Source organism: Tupaia chinensis, unplaced genomic scaffold (genome assembly GCF_000334495.1).
Source record: "Tupaia chinensis unplaced genomic scaffold, TupChi_1.0 Scaffold000037_3, whole genome shotgun sequence".
Taxonomy (NCBI): Eukaryota; Metazoa; Chordata; class Mammalia; order Scandentia; family Tupaiidae; genus Tupaia; species Tupaia belangeri.
In genome coordinates this window covers 137457-154714 of record NW_006159486.1, presented here as the reverse complement: position 1 = coordinate 154714, position 17258 = coordinate 137457, and the positions used below count along the sequence as shown (strand labels likewise).

General features: G+C 38.6%; 1 pseudogene; it reads left to right on the top strand.

The window, feature by feature from the left end:
• Positions 1-7133: 7133 nt before the first annotated feature.
• On the top strand, positions 7134-8291 carry LOC102483418 (golgin-45 pseudogene; annotated as a pseudogene).
• The last annotated feature ends 8967 nt before the right edge of the window (positions 8292-17258 follow it).

Sequence of the window (17258 nt, the reverse complement as noted above, 5' to 3'; positions counted from 1 at the left end):
TGAGCTAAGAACCTGGACATCGTATTACTGTACTGCACACTGTAGGCTATGGTAATACAATAGCATTGTGTGCCTGCACATCCCTAAACATAGAAAAGGTACAGTAGAAACAGTATAAAAGATAAAAAAGGGGACACCTGGATAGAGTGTTTATCATGAATGGAGCTTTCAGGGCTAGAGATTGTTCTGGGCAAGTCAGTGAGTAGATGTGAAGGCGCAGACAGTAGTGATCACTACGCTAGAGCATATAAATACTACACACTTCGGTTAAACTGAAGTCATTAAAACTTTTTCTTTCTTTTATAGTATTGGGTTGTCAGTAATGTCATGACACATTTTTGCATAGAAAAATGTGTCATTACTTTCCCAACAACCTAATAAATTAAATTTACCTTACTTCAGTGTTTTTACTTTATAAACTTTTAATTTTTTTTAACTTCTTTACTCTTTTGTAGCAATAAGTAGTGTAAAATACACATTGTTCAGCTATACAAAAATATCCTCTTTCTTATCCTATAAGCTTTTTTCTAACTTTTTTTTTAATCAAACACAGGAGGGACCAGCTGTTAGCGTAGTGACTATGTCGCTGGACTCCCATGTAGTCAACTGCGGTTCAAGTCCCGGGCCCAGTGGCTTAAACTCACGCCGGGTGCATGTGCTGGCGCGCCCAAGATCCTGAGAGGAGAATGGAGGAGAAGGGATTGCAACGTGGCCATCCCCCCCGGGGGGGGGCGGTGATTTCTCACTTTCTGTCTCTGTGTCTCTCTGTCTCTCTCTGTCTTTCTGGTGAGTGCACGTACCCTCTAGCAAAAAAAAAAAAAAAAAACCCCAAAAAAATCAAACACAAGAGATAGTGATGCAATCAGGAGGTGCTGTAAATACAAGATACATGAGTACATGAGGCTGCTACCGGTCTCATGCAGCATCCTCTTTGACCATAAACTTATTTTTTAATACAGAGAAAGTGTACTCTCTAAAATAATAATAAAAAGTATAATACGGTAAATACATAGGCTAGTAGAATAGTTGCTTATCACCATTATCAACTACTGTAGACCGGCTGTAGGTGTGTGTGCTATACTCTTACATCAGCAGTCTCTAATCTTCCCAGCATCAGGGACTGGCCTCATGAAGACAATCACTCTCCAGACAGGGGACCAGGGGGTGGTCCCAGGATGGCCCCAATACACCACCATGCACCCTATTTCCACTACTACTACGTTGTCATACAATGAAGCAATCATGTAACAACAGGCGTCCCCCTCCCATGAGAATTCAATACACCACTGATCTTACAGGAAGGCCATGCCAGTGATAGGGAGTGGCTGCAAACACAGACAAAGCCTGGCTTGCTCAGCCACTGTCCAGCCCCTGCTGCACAGCTGGGTGGATCAGCACTAGTCCCTGACCTGGAGCCCAAACAGTCCACTGACCAGCACTGGGGGTTGGGGACTCCTGCCTCCCATGACTAGCAGTGCAGTAGGTCTGTTTAAAGCACCACTATAGACATGGAAATAGAGTAATGCATATGATGTTATGGTGGCTACAGTATCTCTAGATGATAGAAAATTTTCGGTTCCATTATAATCCTAAGGGACCACCGTGGTATACATGGTCTGTCGCTGACCGAAACATCATTCTAGTGCCTGTACTTACTGAGTGCTTTCCATTTGAAGCTAATTTGTACTTTGCATGCATTGACTCAACAAGCCCCTTGAGGGAAGTCCTATTATTATTCCTTTGCACAGATGAAAGAACTGAGACACAGAGAAGTTTAAAACTTACCCAAGGACTCACAGCTGAGAGTGAGGGAGCTGGGCTGTACCTTGAGGTAATGGAGCTCAGAGGCTGTACTCTTAATCACCTCTACTGTCTCCAACATAGAGCATAAATTGATAAAAAATAATAATATATTTTTTATTCCCATCTACTGTCTTGGTCTTTACAAAATAAAAAAACTATTTAGAAAACCTCCTGGACAAGTTGTCATTAGAAACAAGATAGGCACAATTGTCTTTTAATTTTTAACTTCAAAAAAGCTAAGGTTTTAGTATAGCCTACACTGGCAGCACTTGAGTAATGAATTAACTTGGGAGCTGCTTCCTTTGATGCCAGCAAGGCATCTGACTTGATGTGGCAAAATAATACAATCCAGTTTTTTTTTTGGAGAGATTTTCACTGTAGGGTACAATCCAGTTTTAAGGATAGCATTTGAGCTGAACTCAAGATTTGCTTTTTAAAAAACAATCTGTAATCTTCAGTTACCAATGGCTGATTTCCAGGTTCTATTTTGAAAGTGATAATTAGGCCTGGAAATTTTTTGCTAACTTTGTTATGTAAATCACACCTTTGGGGGAAAAAATTGGACAAAATAACACAATAGCAATAGAAAATCATTTTACCCTGAATGATTTTTTTTCCATCTATTCAATCAAATGAGATATATGCCAGGCTTTTTGCCACACTCAGTGGTTTCTGGAGCATTTAAAAATTTAACCCTGATGTAAAAAAAAGGGGGGCCCTGCTTTTGTTTATTCTAACCTCTGATAATCAGATATAATCAGAGTTCCTCTGGGTTTGGGTCACCCATCCCTTGAGTCTTAGTGGAAGGCTCATTGTAAAATCTTGAACTATCTGAATCTTAAAACACTTTTCTCTTTTATATCATATTCTTCCATCCCTGCTCCCATTGTAATGGCTCTTCTCTGGAAAGAATATAAATAAATCTCATTTTTAAGATTCTTATTTCTATACCTTTTTACAGTTTTGAGGCTACAACAGGCCAGCTCCATGATGCAGTGGTAAGGCTCTGCTCAAGAGAAGCTGGATCCCACATGGCAGTCATGGTTCAAATACTGTCCTGGTCAGCCTGAAACGCCAGGCACACACGAGCGCCCAGGACCCTGAGGGGCTTGAAGACGGGAAGAAAGGGATTGTGATGTGACTGGCCTGTGAAGGGTACTCCCCTCTCTCTTTCTCTCTCTCATCCTCACATATGCACATACACGTTTCATCATGAATACAAATAAATGAACACATAAATAAATAAAACTTTTTAAAACATAGAAACTAAATTAGGCAACTCCTCCTGAAGACTTCTTACTGAAGGCACTGCCTGAATAAAAAACTTATAACCTGTATTTCATAACCAATGGGAAATAACTTGTTGGGGCCAGATTAAAAAAAAAATAAAAAAATAAAAAAAAAAAAGCTAACAGTATCAGCTCTTCTGCTGCAGTACTGCTTTACAGTGGAAGGTAAAATGAAAATGGTCCCACTGCATAGCATTGAGCACCCTATTCTGGCTCTTTGGGAAAATGTCTGGTTTTAATGGGAAAGTCCAGTTGCAATGACAGACTCAAGACATCTGCAGGACTAAATATATCTCTAAATGCAGCACAGCTTGAAAAACAGATCATATTGGTTTCAAAACACTATGTTATTAACCCTTCCCAAGATGTGGAATTCCTTGAAATGATTATCCTCATAGTTAAAGAGAAAAAAAAAATGTTGACAGAGAATCGTTTGGATGGAAGTATTCGCTTATATCTCAAAATATGACATTCCCAATACGGCTGGATCCCACCTTAAATGACTTACCATATGGCATCCAGTGGCTTATCAAGTGCCGAAGCCAAGAACAAAAGCAAAATGGATAGAATTCTCCTATTCATACGCTGAGGTCAGATTAGATAGGCTGATTCATCACGGAGTTGTTAACAAGTAAGAGTCTTTCCTATCGTCAGTTTTTTCATTCGTTTTTTATGAACTATTCAGTTGCTGTTTGTCTTTCTTTATTCAGGATGAAAACATAAGGTCTAGGTTGGAGAGAGTGAAGTCCTTAATGGCCCTTTTCTCTCTCACTCCCCTAAGTGACAGGATGGACAGTTGGCTTAGTCAGCTGGACACAAATGCCTTTATTATCTTGCCTCCTCATGTCTTCTGCTTTAGTCCCTTGCCAGTGTGCTTTTTGTCTCTTGTCTGTTGTGAGGGTAGTTTTCCTGAGCACATATGTTCTCTTGAGAGATATGACATTTATCATAGTGCAGTTGAAGTTTAATATGTATTTTAACCATTACCTCCTTTAAGGAAGTCCTTTTTCCTTTATTCATATTCTTCCCAAAGATAAAGAATGTCCCCTACATGAATAAGGGGACTTTGTTTTTTCAAACTCCAGATCTTAGTGTCTCCAGCTCTTAGTAAACAAGCTGACTCAAATAAATTTTCCCTGATTTCCTAGGGGTGTTTTCCTTTCTCTACCTTTGGCAGCATCATGTGGAGTACCTATTTAATATCTTTTTCTCAGCTTGCTATTAGTGGTTTCCAGACCTGTTGCATATCAGAAATGCTTTGGAAAACCTACCCCTCCAAATTCTGATTCACTTGTCCCTGAAACACAAAGAATTCTGTATTGTTTTCAAAGCTACAATTTTTTTCTTATTTTTATTTCTACCCATAAAAAGAGATGGTTTGCATTGTATGGTCAATGAAATGGTTTAAGAGGGTCATAGTATCTATGAGAATGTGAACTAAGAAGATAACTTTTTAAAGTTCCCTAGTGATTCTGAGATAGACAGCCCATTGGCAGTAATGGAGACTCTATTAGCAACCTATACTAGTAATGAGGGATGTTAAAGTGAAAGTGGCAGAGAAGACCTCTGTGGCTGGAGCATATGGGCAGGGACTAAAAGGACAGATTGGGCTAAATAGATAGGAACTGCTAACTGCTAAATTAAGGAGTGTGGATTTATTTTGTAGGTAGTGAAATGCTAGCAGAGCTTCTTAGAAAAGGAGTGTTGGGTCAGACGGGGGCATAGTGGTTAAGGTAGCTGGATCCCACTGTGCACTCTGAGTCCTGGACCAAAAGACTTGGAAAAAATGCCTTAGGTATGTGCATGCCCAAAATCCAAAGAGGGTAATGGAGGAGAAGAGATTCTGGCATGGCCGTTTCCACTGAGGGATGATTTCTCACTTTCCTTCTTTCTATCTCTCTCAGGGAAGCATGCATGCCCTATAGCAAATTAAAAAGAAAGACCAAAAGAAAAAAAGAGAGAGAGAGAGAGAAGAAAAGGAGTGTCATGATCCAACCACAACTGTAAAAATATAATTCCAACAGCATCAAAGGATATAGAGTTGTGCAGGAGAGACTGGAGTTGGGCAAAATCACTAATGGCCCAGAGATGAGGAGTCTTGATTTATGAAGGAGGTGAAAGAAAGAAGAGATGTGAAACAGAAAAAGGAAATAAGGGCCTTCCTGTAGTGCAACACTTAAGCATTGCACATAGGGAGAAGGGTCCCCAGCAGCTGGAAAAATGCTCTGGGCAGGTGGATGTGTTTGCTCGAAATCTGATGAGAAGGGGGAATAAAGAAGGAATTGTGGCATGACCGTATCCTGCTGGGGAGTGCTTTCTTGCTCCTCCTCTCCATCTCTTTCTTTCTCTGGCTAGTGCATGTGCTCTCTTATAATTAAAAAAGAAGGAAACGAAAACTGTCAGATGTTGGAGTGGAGATAGAAAAATTGAAGAAGAGGTTAACAATGACTCAGATCTCAAAACTGGATTACAGAAGGACTTGCAAACCCATTATCTAAAAAAGCAAAGGACTAAAAAACCCATTATCTAAAAAAAGATTTTGAAGGAAAGCTCATGACTGCAACAAGGCATTTCATACCTGTAAATCAGACTTAGCTTGATTTTGGAAAAGTACTCAGTGACCAGTTGGAAAATCCGATCTCCCTTTCAGGAGAGAGGGTATGTTTAGAGCCAAGAACACAGAGGTACTAATTAAAATAGTACACAAATCCTCTCCTTGGGAAATCAGAATGTATAAAGAATGAGGATATTGGACTTAATCAGGGCCTTAAATTTGTAGGGAGGTTGACTGCATTTTCTCTCCCTCTTTTGGACTATGAGCTCATTGAAGAGGCCAGTGTGGGAGTGCTAGAAGGAATAAACTGGAAGGACTAGAAGGAGCATCTAGCAACAACCATGACTATATACATATCAGATTGTGCCAATTACAGTGACAAACAGCTCCCAAATCTCAGTGGATTAACACAATAGCAGGGTATTTATCACTTATGTCACAGGTCAATAAAGGTTTGTGGAGGCAGGCAGGGAGCAAAGGATTAGGAAGGGTGAGAGGCTTGACTGCTCCATGGAGTCATTCAGGGACTTCAGACTCTTCACTCTCCTACAGTGGTGTCAAGACCATCCTGGCATCACCCAGCCACAGGATGGAGAATGAGGTATTGTGGGGAATTTATAAGACATTTTAGAGGCTGACCCAGAGAGGTGTATATCATTTCTACACACATTTCGCTGGTCAGAACTCAGTTTGTGGCTTCACGTAATTGCAAGAGATACTGGGAAATATAATTTTGCTGTGTGTCCAGCTAGAGAAGTAAACAAGTTTGGTGAGCACATTAAAGTACCTCCACCACCGTGTGTCTTTCTAGTCACCACATGCCGTGTCATCTCCTCTCCCTATGCATGGGAAAAAATCACCACCTCTCCATGAAAAACCATTATTCTGTTTTTTCACTGCATCCAGCATGAAGACCAGTCTCTGAGTAATCATCAGACCCTCTATCAAGTACAGGTGGGATTTCTTAAGTTCTTATGAACTACAAACTAAAAAAAAGACACACATTTTCTGCCCCTCAACTATCCCTCTCTGTCTTACGTTCTCATAATACAATGGCAAGATGGATGGAGAATAACTATCAGAAAAAAACTGCCATTTTGGGAACAATAACCCAGAAGTTCAAGCAAATGTGAAGCTCGAACTCTGATTTTTGCTATATTTTATTTGAAAATAGACATCTGTCCACCTTTCACCCACGGAGGTCTTCCACCTCATGTGTAACTCGAGTTTAGACGCACCACAAGGTGTGTTTGTCTTTCCCGTTTGGAAAAGCATCGCGGAGAAGAAACCCTGAGTAATCGGCAGTGGTTGGAAGGGGGCACTGGCTGCTGTTGGGAAGGTGTATCAAGACACGTCTTGCAATGCATCTTTTTGGCTAACGAAAAAAATGACTCCTCCTAAAAGTACAGAAACCAAAGAAAGTGTCACTGCATTGTGATCCTCCTGCCTCAGCCTCCCTCAGAGCGAGGACTATAGTCACTCTTACTTCAACCCCAATTGGAGGAGCAGGAGATGGAATGGAAACTGAGGAGCCACCTCAGTCTGCTGAGGTCAGGTCTGGAGTCCAGTCCATCAAGCACCACGCCCTTCAGAGTCCATGGAAGAAAGCAGCCCCGGCCCAGAGCCCAGGAGCTTCTTCAGCTGGGGAAGATTCTTGCTGAAAAAGAAGTGGAGGTTGAAGTGTGAGAGTATTAGTTCCCAAAACTGCTATAACTCATGATCTCCCCAATAAAAATTCAAAGGTTAAATCTCTGGGACATCATAAAGGAAAATTGTCTGGTCAGCCAGAGGGAGCTATAGAACCTAGCAAGGGACTCTCAGAGGTAAAGGTAATATTGGAAAAGCTCAAGAACTCTGAAAGGAGGCTATTGCAGGACAAAGAAGGTCTGTCAAACCAGCTCCCAGCACAGACAGGTACATTGTGAGCTAAAAAAGCTGCTGGTGGCTTCTGTTGGGGATGTTCTTCAGTATCACTTTGAATGTCTAGCCTGTTAGAAAAACCAGCTTATTTTAGAAAATGAAGCCCTAAGTCAAAACGTAGCTCAGTTTTCTGAACAGTTGGAACATATGTCAATACAGTGTGATATATGGCGAAGTAAATTCCTCGCAAGCAGGGTCATGGCAGATGAGTTAACCAACTCCAGAGCTGTGCTACAACGCCAGAACCGAGATGCACAGCGCGACGCAAGATCTCGAGTGAGCTAGAACAGTTCCGTCTGGAGATGACAGCCATTCAGAAATTGTTGGAGGAGCTCTTAGTTTCTCTACAGTGCAGAAGAGAGCGGACTTACTCTCCTGTCACACAGCCCCACAGCACAGCAGAACTAGCATTAACAAATCACGAGCTGGCGAAAGCAGTAAATTCTCATCTTCTGGGAAATGTTGACATTAGTAACCCAAAGAAGATACCATCAACAGTTGAATTCTGCAGCACCCCAGCTGAAAAAATGGCTGAGTCAGTTCTACACATTTTGGATCCAGTTTCCTGCACAGAAAACTGTCCACATAATCCATTTGTTGAGTCGTCTCCAACCACCCTACTTGCTACAAAGAAAGATATTGGACGATTTCACCCCTATACTAGATATGAAAATATAACTTTCAATTGCTGCAATCGCTGCCAGGGAGAACTTATTGCACTTTAACATTTTGTATGTTGGAGGCATACAAAATGTTGAGGTACTGTCTTATTACTCAAGGATCATTACTTGGGAGCCACGGTTCCGATAATGCTAGAAGTAATATCACTCTCTATTTACAAATTTTATCTCTCCAGAGATATTGCATGTGCTGGACACCAGATTACCCTTTCTTAATAAATATCTCAGGGTAAGAAAAGAATAAAACCTCAAACCTCAATTATCTGAGCTTACTATTTGTAAGACTATTTTGGCATACCATGCTTAGACTTATTTTATATAACCTTTTTATACCCAATAGTCTTAGAATAAAAATGTATTTTTATATTTTTAATCTTCCGAGACCTTCAAAATTCACTGTGTAATTAGAATAAATTTGCATGAATCACCTGTTCATTTACTTCTTTCAAAGTTGTGCATTGGCAGATCTTTTTTCAGTGTGGTGTCTTGATACGTTCTTCCTTGGTCAAAAACAAACAAACAAAACAAAACAAAACAAAAAAACCAGATAATTTTGGGACATCTTTATTTTCTTTTTTTTATGTTCTTTTTTCTTTTCTTTTCAATGAATCCCATACCATCTTCCTGTCACTCTTGGAGTATTGGGGGCTTTCTTAACCTTGTATTTGTACTTAGGATAAGCCCTCTGACCAAAGACATCCTCATTTTTTTCACCTTTTTCCCAAAAAAAAGTACCTGTCCTCTCTCCCATGTCCAGGTGTCCAAACCTAACCTAATAAATAAATTTACAATAAGGTATGGGTGCTGAACATGGTAATGCTTTCATGGTTGTAGTTTTAGAACAGTCAGGTTGCTTGTGCAAACTGCAGGCAGTGAGATTATGCTGGGAGTAAGAGGGTAGTCCGGAGAATTTCGGATGTCCCTCAGATGATGAAAATAGATGTATCTGGGCAAAATTCTGTGGCCCAATGGTGTCCAGTAAAATACCATTCATGTAAGAAGAAAAAAAATCCTCCTTAAAGTTGATTTAAGTACTAAAATATCATGAAGTTAGTAATCTATGGATTAACTTTACTGTTGGGATCTTGTATCCATCCTGTAGCTATAGTCACTATCTATGTTTAGTCGACAGTAACAAAACAATTACATAAAAACTAGACAATTCCTTCATATTAAAGTTTTATTCTTTATAAAACAGGGGGTAGGGGTGAGCCATTTTCTGACTGCTAAACATTTAATAAGGGAGATATAACAAAGAATGGTTTAACAGAGGGTTTTCATTTAACAATAAATTGATCTAATACTAAAATAATGACTAGATTTAAGAATGAAAATACTTTGCTCTCTCTGCAGGTCTGCTAGTAGACAGGGCCACAGATTAAAGTGGCTCATGCCTTCCAGACATAGTCCAGCCAAGATCTGACCACTTCTGACAGAGTTGGGAATGGGTGGGTTGTAGTTTTTGATTGTGAGTCACATGTACCTCGGGACCATGTGCTGTTAATTCTCTTGGCACATTCTTACACAGTACTATGTGCATTTTTGACACTCAAATGTCCTTTAGTCTAATATTCCTCCATCTTTGTTCGTGAGCCTCTAGAGCAGAAGAGGAACATTCTCCTATACTCAAATGTCCCCATACCATTTAAGGCCCAGAAGCTGAGGTGTCTCCCCCACTCCAACATAAAACATTTTATTATGCCAATTATGGGAAACTCAATCACTCAAATAATTCATAGTGCGATGGGACAAAGTACCTGGAGAACCACAGGGAATAACCGTAAAACTGGCCATGGATGTGAGTACAATGTTATAAATGCCTTTCTAATTTCAATGATTCTTGATTCCTGAAAATGAAAGAAATTAATCATTCATTCCTCCCTTTTAACTATAAACCTAGTTATAAATGCATTTAAATAGAGGAGTTAGGTTGAGCATCACAATCACCAACTTTCATTATGGATGAGGTCAATTCAAAGAAAGAAGAAAAAGACAAAACCTAGTAAAGTTCTGCTATATAATATGTATAGTCATCAGCAAATTAGCCTTTGCAAATTTCTATTTAATTTTTAAATGCTAATAATCTATAGATCTACATTATATATTAGAGTTAACCTTTCATTCTTTCTTTCTTTCTTTTTTTCACTTTATGTGACAGGCCCTACACATTTATAGGTACTTTAAAGCATATCAGAGGGTAAATTGTTAATTACTAACCTAAGGTGACAGACTGATTACCTACGAAGTGTCTCAGCTGTATTTTCCTCTATTACACAAAAAGTAGAAAAAACTGCTCTTTTGATTTTATTATTATTTTTGCTTTCCATTTCAACAACTTTACCACCAACTGAATTAATATTAACATATTTGTGAATCTTACAGACAAACAAAACCTCGTAGAATTAAAGTTCTACTTAATAGCCTTTTTCTTGTCAGAAATTCTTTTCATCATCTTTGCTGTTACGAAAAGAGGCAATCGCAAAACTTATTGTAAATGACAATTTTTTAAAGAAAAAATGTTAATGATCCTTTTTCAATTTATTGCAATATGAATTCTCTGAAACGCCAATGACAATGCATTTGTACAATTCCTCATCAGCACTTTTATCTGTCCTAGATCTAACATCACTAGCTTCAAAGATGCTAAAGGAAGATGCAGAACTGCAAAAATGCACACATGGCAGGAGGGGAAGAATGAAGTTCTCAGCTACATCTCTGACGGCTTTCCTTTCCTTATGATTTCACCTCGGCCCTTGATTGTGGGCCTACGAGTGAAAGAGGTGGAAACACAGAAGGGTCTGCCACAGGCCTACTCCTGCTTCTCATGCCTAAGTCAGCAGCATGTGTTTGTGGCCTCAAACAGGTGTAACTTCAGGAGAAAGGAGAAAATACAAACAAAGAAGGGACTTCTCCAGCCTAGGCTATTTGAACACTTAAAGATGCCATGCACCCACTTCCAGTAACTTCCTGTACGTTACTGTAGATCTCTGGTCAAAGGAAAACATTAAGCTCCAAAGAGTGGCTTTTCTAATGTTTCAAATACATCCTATATTCTTACAAGGAAAACAAATTCTTACTTATTTTTAAACTATCTTATGTGCTTAAAACCAAAACATTTCTCTGAACAATATCATGTGGCAGAAATCGAAAGGAACAAAGGATGTTTTAGTAACTGTGTTTTGTTGTGTTAAATAAATGCAGCATGAAGTTTACATATTTATGTGGGCGTAATGATGTAATCCCATCTCAGAAAACTCATACATTAACAATTGATGTTGGACTATATGCATTGCTGAGTACTGAGATTAACAATACATTTATATAAAACTACAAATATTGACAAAGGAAAAAATATTGCCAAAATGGAAATTAAGGCAAAGACCAGTCATTTATGAGAAGTAACGCAATCCATTCTCTGTTAACGTAAAACTGAATTATCTCTGTTTTCTCCTTCCAGTTTAAAAGTATCCAACATATTTCCTCCAAGAAGTCCTAACCCAGACTGAACCTTCTTTTCCTATTTTTATTTCTTTAAATTTACCCTAAATTTTGCCCATTTTTATAGTGCTACAGTGTAGGAAACTGTTATGGTTCAGTCAACCAATAATACCCACCACACATTCTTTCCTTTCCGTCGTCTTTGTCCCATGAGAGCATCATCTCCAGGAAATTCATAAACACACGCTCTTCTCACCTTGTCTTGCCAGGCGTGGGCAGATGGAAGTGTTACAACCCACTGAGGATGCTGTCTCTCTCTCTCCTCTCTCTCTCCACTTTGCTCTCTCGTCTCTGTCTCTCTCACTCATGGAAGAAATCATTTTTTAACCCTATTTAAATGATAGTTTCATTGCAATATCACTCACAAGCTATACCATTCACCCATTTAAAGTATACCATTCACCCATTTAAAGTATACAATTACGACTTTCTTTTCAAAGTAGATTTTACTTGTGTGTGGAAACTGAAAGTTTAGATGAGGTGGTCTCTAAGGACAGGGATACTCCAGCTTCCCCTTTTCTATTTCGGAGGGAGCAGAGAGTAATGGACAGAGGACCGCCCTGCCCTGCCCTGCACTCAGTGCTGTCAGAGAGCCCTATACCTGCTTCAGCACCCTTGTACCACCAAGTACATGGAGAGTGAGGTGCCACTGAGCACTGATGGCAACAGTTGTAAATAGGACTATCCTGCGAAGAGCTCCAAGTGAGCATTACCTTACGGGAGTATTTATTTTCATGTCTGCATTAAGTAAGGAGGGGTTAAGTATGATTATCTTCTCTTGACTGATAATGAAAATGAAAGGCATTGGTTTTAGATGACTTAGTCAAAGTCCCACCATTTATCACTAGGTTAGCTGAGCTGAAATTTCCAGGCAGAGTGCTCTGTTTTTCTCTCTTAGGAGAATATACTCTAATAGCAGTTTTCTACAAAGCTGAAAAGCAAAAATTTGAATAAAATACAATGCCTTTGTACAGTATGCTTGATGTGTTCTTTCAAACTTGATCTCTGTTACTAACAGTAAAGATTTAGCACTTATGTAGTGCTTTTAACCCACAAAGCACTTTTCAGATGTTAACTAATTAAACATAGCAAGCATCCTGGGAATGTGAAAGTTATTACATTGGAATTGTGTGCTTTCTGTACCATGTATATTAAATACTTTATTTTGAGTTATTCAGAATACTAGTGACATGGAAGAAGAAAATCTTGTTTTCACTAATTGTCTTCTTTACATAATGCAGTAGAAAGCATTATTGAAAGTATTGATTAGATATTCTGAAATTTTCATTTAAATAGAATAACATAGGACTTGAGATTCTTAATATATCTGTGGTGTGACATATTGTGATTTGAAGGCATAATAAAGTAATTCATTAATTGGATTATTTTAAATCAACCATTGAGAGAGGGTAAAAAGAAATCAACAATAATAAAAATTGCTAACATTTATTAAGCCTTCTCTGAGCTAGACACAATTCTAAGTAGATTCTATTTATCAGCTCATTTAATCCTGGCAGCAGCAATATAATTAAGTATTCAGTTATCCCCCTTTCACAGATAAGGAAACTGAGGAAAGAGAAGTTAAGTACCTCGTACAAGGCTAGGTAGTTAGTAGGAAGCTTACGCTCCCTGACACCAGAATTCATGCTCTTAAATTCCACAGTATATTAAACTTATAACTGAGAGTAAAATGTTTAAAAGATAGCAGGACCAGCAGGTGGCATGGAGGATAAGGGAAATGGATCCCACATGGTTAACTGCAAGGTGAAGTCTCAGATCCTACAGCTTGAAAATCTCACCAGGCACATGTGCATGCATGCCCCAAATCCCAAGAGAAGAATGAGGGAGAAGGTATTGCCATTGTGGCCATTCCCCTGGGGAGTGACTTCTTACTTTTCCTCCTCTCTGGCAAATGCATGCACCCTGCAGCAAAAAAAAAAAAAAAAAAAAAGATTGCAAGTTAAAGGCCCATGAGCAGTTATTAGGATACAATCTGTCCAGACACCTTCAAAGTCTTAAACAAATTTAATTGTGAATATAGAAAATGAGCTAACATGCTGGCACCATTTCAGATTTGTGGGAAATAATGATAGATTTCATATTTTTCAAGATGATTTTTAACACTTGATAATTATTTTAAATGCACATATATTAAAAAGTATTCTCTGACACTAACCATGGTTACATTTTAGAATTTTTAATTTGTCAATTTGTCTGTTAATAACTTCCAAAACAACTGTTAAATCTAACATTGAGTGAAAAAAAATTGCCATATGTAAAAATTTTTCTGTAGATATGTAAAGTACCTAAAGGTGTGTGTGTGTGTGTGTGTGTGTGTGTGTGTGCCTGTTTTATACAGCATATGCTAAGATTATGCTAAGAACAAGTTGAACAAAATTCTCTTGTCAGGAGGGAACCACATCTAATTAACCTCAGTCAATATATATTATTTCATATTATAGTGATTTAATGGGTATTCAATAAGCACTCTCCATGCACACAGTACCTATCTATTGAGCTCCTGGTGTAAATCTTTGGCAAGCAAGAATTTTTTTTAATTGTCTAGCATCTTATCTAGAGTTCTGTATATTACTACAAATACCTTGATAGAGAAGGAAATGCTCATTTACTCTGATTTAATGTGCCAAGATACGTAACTGAACTTCTAGGTTGAGTCAAGGTATAGCATCGTCCTGCAGAAAGTTGTTTCATTTTACCTTGGACTAGATTTATACTTAGATTCAAATAGTGACCTTGACTGTCTCTGACACTAAAACTCAGAAAAAAATCTAAACAATGAATGTAAATTTTATCTGTCTCCACTGTTACAACAATGGCTTTGATAAATATAAACTTTATCTGTCACTAGTTTTAAAACAGTGACTGCATTGTATCAATGTTTTAGAAGTCATATTTTAGAAAGCTATAGAAGGCTCACCTCCTTGTTGAACTAATGCACTGCACATTCCCAAGGCTCATTTCAACTTCTCTTTCTTCTCTCACCTCAAGAGTAAAAGGTATTGGGAACCAGCAGTTAGCGTAATGGCTATGTCACTGGATTCCCACATAGTCAACCACGGTTCGCATCCCGGACCCGGTGGCTTAGAACTCACGCCGGGCACGTGTGCGTGCATGCCCAAGATCCCAAGAGGAGAATGGAGGAGAAGGGATTGCGGCGTGACCATCTCCCCGGGGTGTGATTTCTCGCTTTCTGTCTCTACGTCTCTCTCTTGTCTGTCTGGCGAGCGCACACGCCCTATAGCGAAAACCTCTCAAAAAAAAAAAAAAAAGAGCAAGAGGTATAGCCCTAAGCTATGTGTGATCAAGACATGAGAAAATAACTCAAATTATTTAAAAAGTTCTTGTTATTATGCTATTTACTGAAAAGACGTAAGCATTATACTATTTTGTTAAACTTTTCCCCCCATTAAGTTTCATTACTTCTTCTGTGTTCCTAAAGATATAAACATACTCTCAGAATAGTTAAAAACAATAAAATTGGCATGGTATTCAAAGCAACTATGCCAGTGATATTTTGAAATTCTTATTAAATTAATGTCAGTCTTATTAGGCTTCCATTTTGAATAACTTATTTCCTTTGCTTTGTCAGAAAGACAACTATTTTAAAGAGGTATGTCAAGACAGAAACAAGGAAATTTAGAAATGATAAGAGAGTACATAAAACCATTAAGACATTTTATACTTTAAAGTATAAAGTATCTTAAGAGAGAAATTTTTTCTTTCACTTTCCTTTTGTTTCTCAACTAAAGTTTCAGGAATGAGAAATCTTATACCTAATATGTTATGTAAGGCTAGTGGAGATAATGCCACTCACAGGTACTTACAAATCTTAAACAAAACTCTCTAATTCAAGACATGAAGCCTAACCATCAAACAAATCTTCCAATTTAGGAGTCAATCACTTTGATAAAAGCACCAAAATGGTGATATTAAAACAAAGTTACAATAAAAAGGGAGAAATATGACAAAACAGCAGGGCATACTATAGTCTAACTTGTCTCGCTAGGGAATTAAGGTGCTGTAATGTTTGATCACAATCTAGTTGTTAAGTGAAGTGATTATGTGACAAATGAGTATAACATAAGTGTCACAAAGACTAGGCAGTAAGGGAGTGTTTCACACCTATGAAGGACAAACACTTCAATAGCTCGTTCCATAGCAGGAAGGAGTATATTTAATAATAGTCATTATTTTCGATATGGAAGTGATATTTTTCTACGTATACCTATATAGTTGAGACCATACTATCTGTAGACTTACATTTGTATCATACATGTCAATATTCATGTGTGTACATAGAATTTTGTTGTCCTGCATTTTTTTGTCTTGCATCCATTACTATATTTTCTTAAAGAGTTTTGGAAGTGGCATAAGGGAAGGAAGGAAGAAGGAAGGAATGGGAATAGCAGAAGAGCAGCTGGCTAAATGTGCCATAGTGGTAAGGCAGCGTTTTCATTTAAATTTCTCTCCCCAAAATCCTTATCCCCATGATTGATTGCCTGAGCTTCAGGCATATAAATAGGGGTGTGGCTTGTAGACACATTATTCTTTATGCTGCAGGTAACTAAAAGCACAACTCAAGTGCTTGAAACAATAAAAGAATATAATTGAACTTGAGTAGTTGAATTACTTCAGGTAAGGCTGGATTTAGCAGCTTCATCAATTTTGCCAATGAGCCATCTTATCTGTATTTCCTACATTTTACCTTCCTTGGTGTTGATTCTTTAATCTTCCAGCTTCATGAATAATATTGCCCTTAGCAGCTCCAGCTGCAGCAGCTTTAAGCCTGACATCCTCATATCACACCAGCCAGAAAAAGAAAGATTCCAAAAGTTAAATAAAATGTTTTGCTTAAGGGTCTCCTCTGACCAGTTTGGATCACGTGTCTAATTCTGATCCAGTCATGAGGACCCAAGAGTGACCTATCAAGGCCAAGTCCAGGGCTGAGAATAGGCTCAATCCCATCTATACACCATTGGCTAGAAATGAATGGAGATAGAATGAAAAATAAATATTGTAGAACTCAATGGTAAAATAAGTACTCCACACTAGCCTATATCATTGTCCCAATATGGCTGGTTTAGATCAGATTTTCCTTCATCCACATTTTTTTTCTTTTTTTGAAGAGGTTTTTTTCTTTGTTTTTTGTTTTGTTTTGTTTTGTTTTGTTTTTTGCTATAGGGCACATGCACTTGCCAGAAAGTGAGAAATCACCCCCCAGGGAGGATGGCCACACCACAATCCCTTCTCCTCCATTCTCCTCTTGGGATCTTGGGTATGCACGCACACGCGCCTGGCGTGAGTTTTAAGCCACTGGGTCCAGGATGCGAACCGTGATCAACTACATGGGAGTCCAGCGACATAGCCCTTACGCTAACTGGTGGTCCCCCTTTCATCCACATTTTTACAAAAGGAAATTACAAACATGAAAAAGTTGTAGATGGAGCCAGCAGGTGGCGGGGTGATTAAGGTGCTAGACTCTCACACGGCCAA